Here is a 7989-nt window from a genome sequence, read left to right on the forward strand (position 1 = left end):
TAATATTACTGGTTCTTTCATTTGTCAGTTCGGATCTGCTGGGGAGTTCCTTTAGTGAATTTTTATTTCAATTATTGTACTTTTCAGCTTCAGATTTTTAAATGAATTTTCTAGCTTTATTTTATAGTCTCTATTTATTGAGATATTGTTCTCATACTTTATGTATAGACATGATTTCCTTTAGTCTTTGAACAAATTTATAATTGATTTAGTCTTTGTCTATTAAATGAAATGTCCAGGCTTTCTCAGTGAGACTTTCTTTTGACTGCTTACTTTACTGTATATGGACCATTTATATTTGTTTCTGTGCATGTTTCATAATTTTTGTGGAAAGCTGGACCTTTATATAATATAATGTGGCAATTCTAGAAATCATAATCGGCTTCCTTTACTCAGAATTTATTTTTATGGTTGTTTGTTTAGTGAATCTCCTGTACTACATATTTAAGGTCTGTATTCTATGTCAAGTATGGCCACTGAAGTCTCTGCTTGGTTAGGGTATCTGTCAGTGAATTACTGGAGAGCTTTCCTTAAATACTTTTTTTTTTCAACGTTTATTTATTTTTGGGACAGAGAGAGACAGAGCATGAATGGGGGAGGGGCAGAGAGAGAGGGAGACACAGAATCGGAAACAGGCTCCAGGCTCTGAGCCATCAGCCCAGAGTCGGACGCGGGGCTCGAACTCACGGATCGCGAGATCGTGACCTGGCTGAAGTCGGACGCCCAACCGACTGCGCCACCCAGGCGCCCCCTTAAATACTTTTAACCAAAACATTTTCTAGGCTTTGACAAGGTGTTCTGTGTGCATGTTGAAGTCTGGTGTCAACATTCTGGCAAGCAATTGACAATTCTGCCTTAGCCTTCACTGTTTGCTGTACAGAGCCTCTATAGGACCTCCAAAGATGAGAGAATAAGGCATTTCAGATCTTCCTGAACATGCACAGACCTTGCATATGCACTTGGCCTCAATTTCCAGGAATATGCAGGATGTCTTCAAGGCCTACAATATTTGCCAACTTTTCCTTTTATGTTTTTAGTCATAATATTATTTGGTCCAACGGTTATCACTGCCTCAGGAAGCAATTATATTAAACAGTTGCCACTTATTGTTTTTGATTCTTTTGATAACCCAGGGAAATGCTCTTCCCAGAAGTTCAGAGTCAGATCAAGCAAAAACATTCCCTGAGAGTGGGGGTTTCTGAGTAATTACCAGATGAGTCTAATAATGGCAGTTCTGTAGGGATGGGGTTTTAGGGTGTTCCAAGCCTGTAGTTCCCCTTCTAGTATTATTCAGTAGCTGGTGTTAATGCACTATGATTACTAGACTGATTTCAAGGATACCACAGAGCTGAGGAGAAGAAAATGAGTATAAGGGCAAGCAAAACCTGCTGTTATTTACAAGATTAACCATTTTTCTTGAATAAATGCTTCTTGAATGGTTGTAAATATTTGGTTAATTTCCAGAGTTTTGGAAAAAATGGTTTTAATAATTTTTACTACTGTTTTTGTTTTTGTGGAAGAGCCGACTTTCAGACATCCTTACTCCACTATTCATAAGTTACTAGCCCCATTTTGTACAATTTAAATAATTTTTTTTGACTTTTCATCCTGGAACCATGGCCCAATTTGTCTGTAACCTTGAGGAGAAGGCCCTGATGCTGGTGAATGCTGCTGTGACTTATGTGTAGCCTTGACTGGCCACATTTTGGCACTATGCCAAGGTTGAGATGGTTCACCTAACCCCTGCTGACATCCCTGCAGCTATTCAGAGCTTGAAAAAAAATAATCAAGAGTGCTCAAACTGGTAGCTTCAAACAGCTCACAGTTAAGCTCTGCTAACTGGTTTTGGTGGCCACTGAGGTGTGGATGTGGTTTTATGTCAGTGAGATCATGGGTAAGTGTGGCATCATTGGCTATAATGTTTGAGGACCAATCTTGAACATCTGTTTTTGGTTTCTTATTTGAGTGTTCTTGGACCATGTGTGATCAGACTGGTATTTGAATAAAATAAGATAATGTATCAAAAAAACAGTTTTTATATATTCTTATTATATTTATCTTTGATATTTTCTAATTTTGTTAAAATTTAAAGTAGGATAGATTACTCACTTATAAATTATGAAGTATAGTGAAGAAAAGAACCTTTTGCTTTTTGTTTATCCTGTACCCAGAAATCTTCCTAAATTACATAATCCATTTTGATAGTTTTTCTATAAAGTGGAATTTCATTTTTAAAATAATTTTTTAATGTTTATTTTTGAGAGAGAGAGAGAGAGAGAAAGTGTGAACAGGGGAAGGGCAGAAAGAGAGGGAGACACAGAATCTGAAGCAGGCTCCAGGCTCTGAGCTGTCAGCACAGAGCCCGATGCAGGCCTTGAACCCATGAGACATGAGATCATGAACTGAGTCGAAGTCGGACACTCAACTGACTGAGCCACCAGGTGCCCCTAAAGTGGAATTTTTTTAGTTTTCTAGATCAACAATTAAATCAACCACAAAAACAAAAAAAGTTTCTTGGTTTCTAATATATACACTAATTATTTTAGTCTCTTATTATATTGAATAAAACTTATAAAACAATTGGCATGGTTGCCAATCTCATTGATTTATTTCTAATTTATTTAAATTGACTTCAGTAATCTACAATAAAATAATATTTGATGTTGGCTTTTCATGAGTAGTATTTTTCATAATTACTATTCGTATTTTATTAAGAGTCATACTAAGAATTTGTTGTGGAATGCTATTAGATATCTTTTCAGTATTTAAATATATAACCATATGGTTTTCTTCACTTAACTTGTTAATATAGTGTGTTTTATTTATCTATTTATTAATGGTTAAAATGATGAACCATTTTTACAATTTTACAGTTAACTTGATTATTTTGTGTTATTCTATTTCCTGATGATTTTGATTGTTAATATTTCATTTAAATGTTTTGTGTGACATTAATATATTGTTTTTGTTTCTAAATGAAAGAATAACTAAAAACTCAATTCAATTATAATTTCCTTATCTCTATCATTGAGGTGAGACTTTTAGATTGCTTTTATTACCTACAAACTCCCACTCAACTGGTTGATTTAATATATTTTGTACTTTTAGTTCCCAGCTGCTATTATCTATTGCACTAGTACATAGATTTTATTTCAACAATTCTTATAAGAGCAATAATAAAATCTACAATAATTACGAGGAGTATAAGGAAAAGGAAGAGCAGATAAAATTGGTGATGGGTTAGTTAAGACCTACAAACAAGGGGTGATTGTCATTACTGAAGAATACTCCAGAATATCATAATAAGAGAGAGATACAGAGAGACAGAGGAGGAAATATAAAGCTCATTAAAGAACATAATAGGCAAAAGAAAAAGTGGGATTCTTTTTTCTTCTAAGATTAATACCATGCCTGTAACTGCATTCCATCATTGGACTATGGTCTATTTTCATTAGTTCTGTATTTAATGTCAGTCATTACAGAAACAACTATATATTTTCTGGTAGGTATGGTTAAGATGAACTATGTGATGTGAATACATTTTTACATTTACATTATTAGAGAAGAATTAACTTAAAGTGAAGTAATTCTTAAAATAAGGTTTGGGTTAATCATCTCTGATTCTAAACCCGGAACTCTGAGAGGTTTTAGTTGTTCTTGTTGTTGCTGCTGCTGTTGTTTTCCTCTTTATTTTAAAAAAATTTAGATTTACAGAAAACTGATAAAGTCATACAGAAGTCCTATATTTCCTTCATCTAACTTCTCCTAAGATGAAGCTCTTACATAACAATAGTAAAATTATCAAACCCAGGAAATTAGCATTGGAACAATGATTAATAAACTGTAGAACTTCCTTCAATTTTATTTAAGTTTTAACTAAACTCTCAACTTTTTTAAATTAAGTTTTTATTTTAATTTCACTACAGTTAACATACAGTGTTATATTAGTACCTGCTGTACGATACAGTGATTCATAAATTTCATATATCACTCTGTGCTCATCATGACAAGTGCACTCCTTAATCCCCATCACCTATTTTACCCATTCCCCCATCTCGCCTCTGGTAACCATCAGTTTGTTCTCTATACTAAGCTTTCAAGTTTTAACTTTTTGTCTTCTAGGATTTCATCTGGAGCTTTATCTTCTCCAACATGTCACTGTTCCTTTTTTGTTCTGTATCTTCCATTACCTTGATAATTTTGAAGAGCAGGGGTCAGTTATTTTGACATAGATGTATTTGTTTTCTTTTGTAAGTTATAAAATAAAATGATGGAAACCAGAAGCCCTTCCTATGGTACAAGGAAATACTTTCTAGGTCTATAGAGAGCTACAAATTTAAATGACTAAGATCATTAAGTCTGCAGACTATATCTGGAGGTTCTTCCCTTACAATGGAGAAAAATAGAAAGGGATTGGAAATCCAATGAACTTCCTAATATTTGCATTCTCCAGAATATTCAGAAACCTATTTTTGTACCTGAATTGAACAACTCAGTTCTGATCTGAATGGAAAATGGATAATTTTCTCTCAAGATTGAGATATCGTAATTAAACTGATCAGAGAATAATTCATTCATTTGAAAAGATATGTGAAAATGAATATGAAGATAACCATGTTTGCATATTCAGAGATTGGCCGTCTTGTTAGATTCATTATTCCCAAATAAATGGTAAAGTTATTAAAAACAGTATACTTTTAAAAAGACTGAAATTTAAAAAACAATAATAACGAAGAAGTATAGAAAGATTTCATGCAAGTACTGTAATCATATTACTGTTGAGGTGGAAGTAATTAGCTAGTATAAAAAATAAGGAAAAGTCACAGAGCTTAGGAACAAAACTATGGCTGGAGAAAGTCTGTTTCATGGAAAAAAACTATGAAAAAGTATCTTCAGGCAAATTTCTCCCTTGATTTATTACAGTAAATTACTCTTCCTTTGTTCAAACTAAACTAATGTCACATTATTTTTTTCTACCTTGATATAAAATAGTTAACTGAGGGAGTCTGTTTTTTTTTTTTTTGCAAATTTTATTGAGATATAATTCACATATAAAATTTGCCCTTTTAAAGTGTTTGATTCCATGTTTTTAAGTATAGTAAGAACGTTTTGCAACATCACCACTATATAACTGCAGAATGTGTTTTCCATTTCCCCAAAAAGAAATCCCTTACCTAATTAGCCGTCACTCCCAGTTGCCACCTCCACCCATCCTTTTGCAACCACTAATCTAGTTTCTGCCTCTATGGATTTGCTTATTCTGGATATTTCATGTAAGTGGAATCATACAATGTGTGTTCAGTTGTATCTGGCTTATTTAATTGAGAATAATGTTTTCCAAGTTCAGCCACTTTGTAGCTTGTAACAGTACTTCATTCCTTTATAAGGCTGAATAATGGCCCATTATCTGGAAATACAACATTTTGTTTATCCATTCCTCAGTTGATGGAGATTTGAATTATTTACACTTTTTTAATTATTATGAATAATGCTGTTATGAATGTTCCTGTACATTTTTTTATGAAGACAAATATTTTCATTACTCTTAGGTATATACCCAGTAGTAGAATATTTAGGTATTATGGTTATCCTGTTTTATTTGAGGAACTGCCAAAGTGATTTCCACAGGGGCTGCACCATTTTACATTCCTTTCAGCAATATATAAGAGTTCCAATTTCTCCACATCTTCATCAACATTTATTAGTGTCTATCTTTTTCTTACATATGTACATCTTTGTATATATTTTTTTTTTTGGAGAAAAGTTTATTCAGATCCTTTGTCCATGATTTAATATTGGATTATTTGTGCTTTTATTGTTGAGATGTAAAAGCACTTTATATATTCTGGATGCTAAACCCTTATCTGGTACATGCTTTAAAAAGATATCCTTCTGGGGCGCCTGGGTGACTCAGTCAGTTGAGCGTCCCGCTTCAGCTCAGGTCATGATCTCACGGTTCTGCGTCGGGCTTTGTGCTGACAGCTCAGAGCCTGGAGCCTGCTTCGGATTCTGTGTCTCCCTCTCTCTCTGCTCTTCCCCAGCTTGCACTCTGTTTCTCCCTCTCTCAAAAATAAATAATAAACATTTAAAAAATTTTAAAAAAGGATATCCTTCTACTCTGTGGATTGTATTTTCACTTTCTTGACGATGTCCCTTGGTGCACAACAATTTTTAAGTTCAATTTATAAATCACTTAATTCTTTATATCTCTTGTGTGAATTATGAGTTTATATGTGAAAACTGTTTATAACAGCACCTGATGGTAAGCATTATAGAAGTGTTGGCTGCTGTTGTTGTTGTTATATAGTTCATAATGTGACCTTTAATGCAAGAGAAGTATTTTCTTAATTTGAGTATAAGAAATATATTGGCTATAGTTATACTTATGAAGTATTAAATAAAAATGTTTTAACCAGCTATTATGCACCTAGGAGTATGATAGGAATAGGGGATATTTATATATAAAATACAGTACTTGCTTTCAAGAAGCTAAGTTTGAAGAAATGACATAAGCATTTATCCATGCCTAATGTGGATAACCAAGCTCTGGTGATATACAAAGGAAAAACATAAGATCCCTACTCTCATGGAGCATCTAAATAAAAAGATAAACACATAAGATATATATTAAATGTCGAATATGCTGCACTAAAACAGGTACTATAAAATTACAGTAAATGGGCATAGTAATGAAAGTTCTACAAAGTAAAACTTATGAGAAATTAATATATTACATATAAGTCCTAAATTAATGACAGATATTCAGAAAAAAGTCATATATAAAGGCGTTATTTTATGATGATTAGCTTGGCAGCAGCCTGAAGATTACATTACAGAGGAGTCCGGGAGGAAAGTTAAGATGATTTATCATGCATAAGATCATGAGTGTTTGTTCTCCTTGTGTCAGGAATAAAAAGGGATGTGAAGGGGCAGATAAGAAAAATATTTCAAAAGAAATGTCTACTGTGGCATTACAGATGATTTTCTAATTTCAAGATTGAGAGACATAGGGAATAGTTCCTTTGTTCATTTTATATTCCTTTCAATTAAGCAGCACTAAATAAATATATGTTAAAGTGTTAATATTTGGGATGTGTGTATGTACGCTTTTCAATATTTCTTGTTTGTTTCCAAGAAAGGTTTATATTGCTTTCATGAAAAGGAAAGATTTTTATTAATAAATATTGGATTAAATTTTGATTTTTTTTTGCTTAAGATGTTAGACAATCACAAATTATATTTGATATGCTTTAGCTTTATTGTGTTTCATCTAAATATGTCAAATATTTCCATTACTCTAAATTAAATTTGAAATGTCAAATAGTTGAAGTAAAACAAACTATAATTATTTTATTTTTCATCAATTTTCTTCATTATACCTTCCTTCATATGTTGACACCATATTCAAATTGGATCTCTTTATTAAATTTAATTTGTTCAATAAAATTTTATCAGTCACCTACCATATACTCCTGAGACAAGGAAGAAAAATACAGTGTCTCTTCTTTTCTTCAAGCTTACAATAAAAAGGGAGAGTCATGTTAAAAAAAAACAACTAAGAGTGATACACTAAGAGTTATAATGGAAGTTTTACAATGCATACTGGAATCCCCCCCCAAAAGAAGTGATTAACTCTGGTAGAAAGAAGAGATGAGGAAATCTTCATAGAGGAAGTGACGCTTAATCTGAGTCTTAAAATATGAAGAGGATTTTAACAACAGAGAAATGGGGAAAGAAGTTTAAAGCAGAAGGTTAACTGATATAGAAGTGCAAAGCATGGAAAAGCATTGCAAATGTGGAAAATGGAGAAAAGTTCTAAATTGGCTATAAGGGTCTTGAGCAACTTGATCTATTATGAAGACATAAAGATACAGGAGAAGGAAAAAGAATTTGACAGATGAAGGTTTTAGATTTAGTCATGTTGTGTTTGAGTTGCCCATGGAACACCTGCTTGAAAATATCCAATGATTGGTTTGAAACACATGCACA

The 7989-nt window shown here is 32.8% G+C and overlaps 1 pseudogene; it reads left to right on the forward strand.

The window, feature by feature from the left end:
* The first annotated feature begins 1616 nt into the window (after nt 1–1616).
* On the forward strand, nt 1617–1926 carry LOC106984855 (ATP synthase subunit g, mitochondrial-like; annotated as a pseudogene).
* Nucleotides 1927–7989: the final 6063 nt, after the last annotated feature.

Source organism: Acinonyx jubatus, chromosome X (assembly GCF_027475565.1).
Source record: "Acinonyx jubatus isolate Ajub_Pintada_27869175 chromosome X, VMU_Ajub_asm_v1.0, whole genome shotgun sequence".
NCBI lineage: Eukaryota > Metazoa > Chordata > Mammalia > Carnivora > Felidae > Acinonyx > Acinonyx jubatus.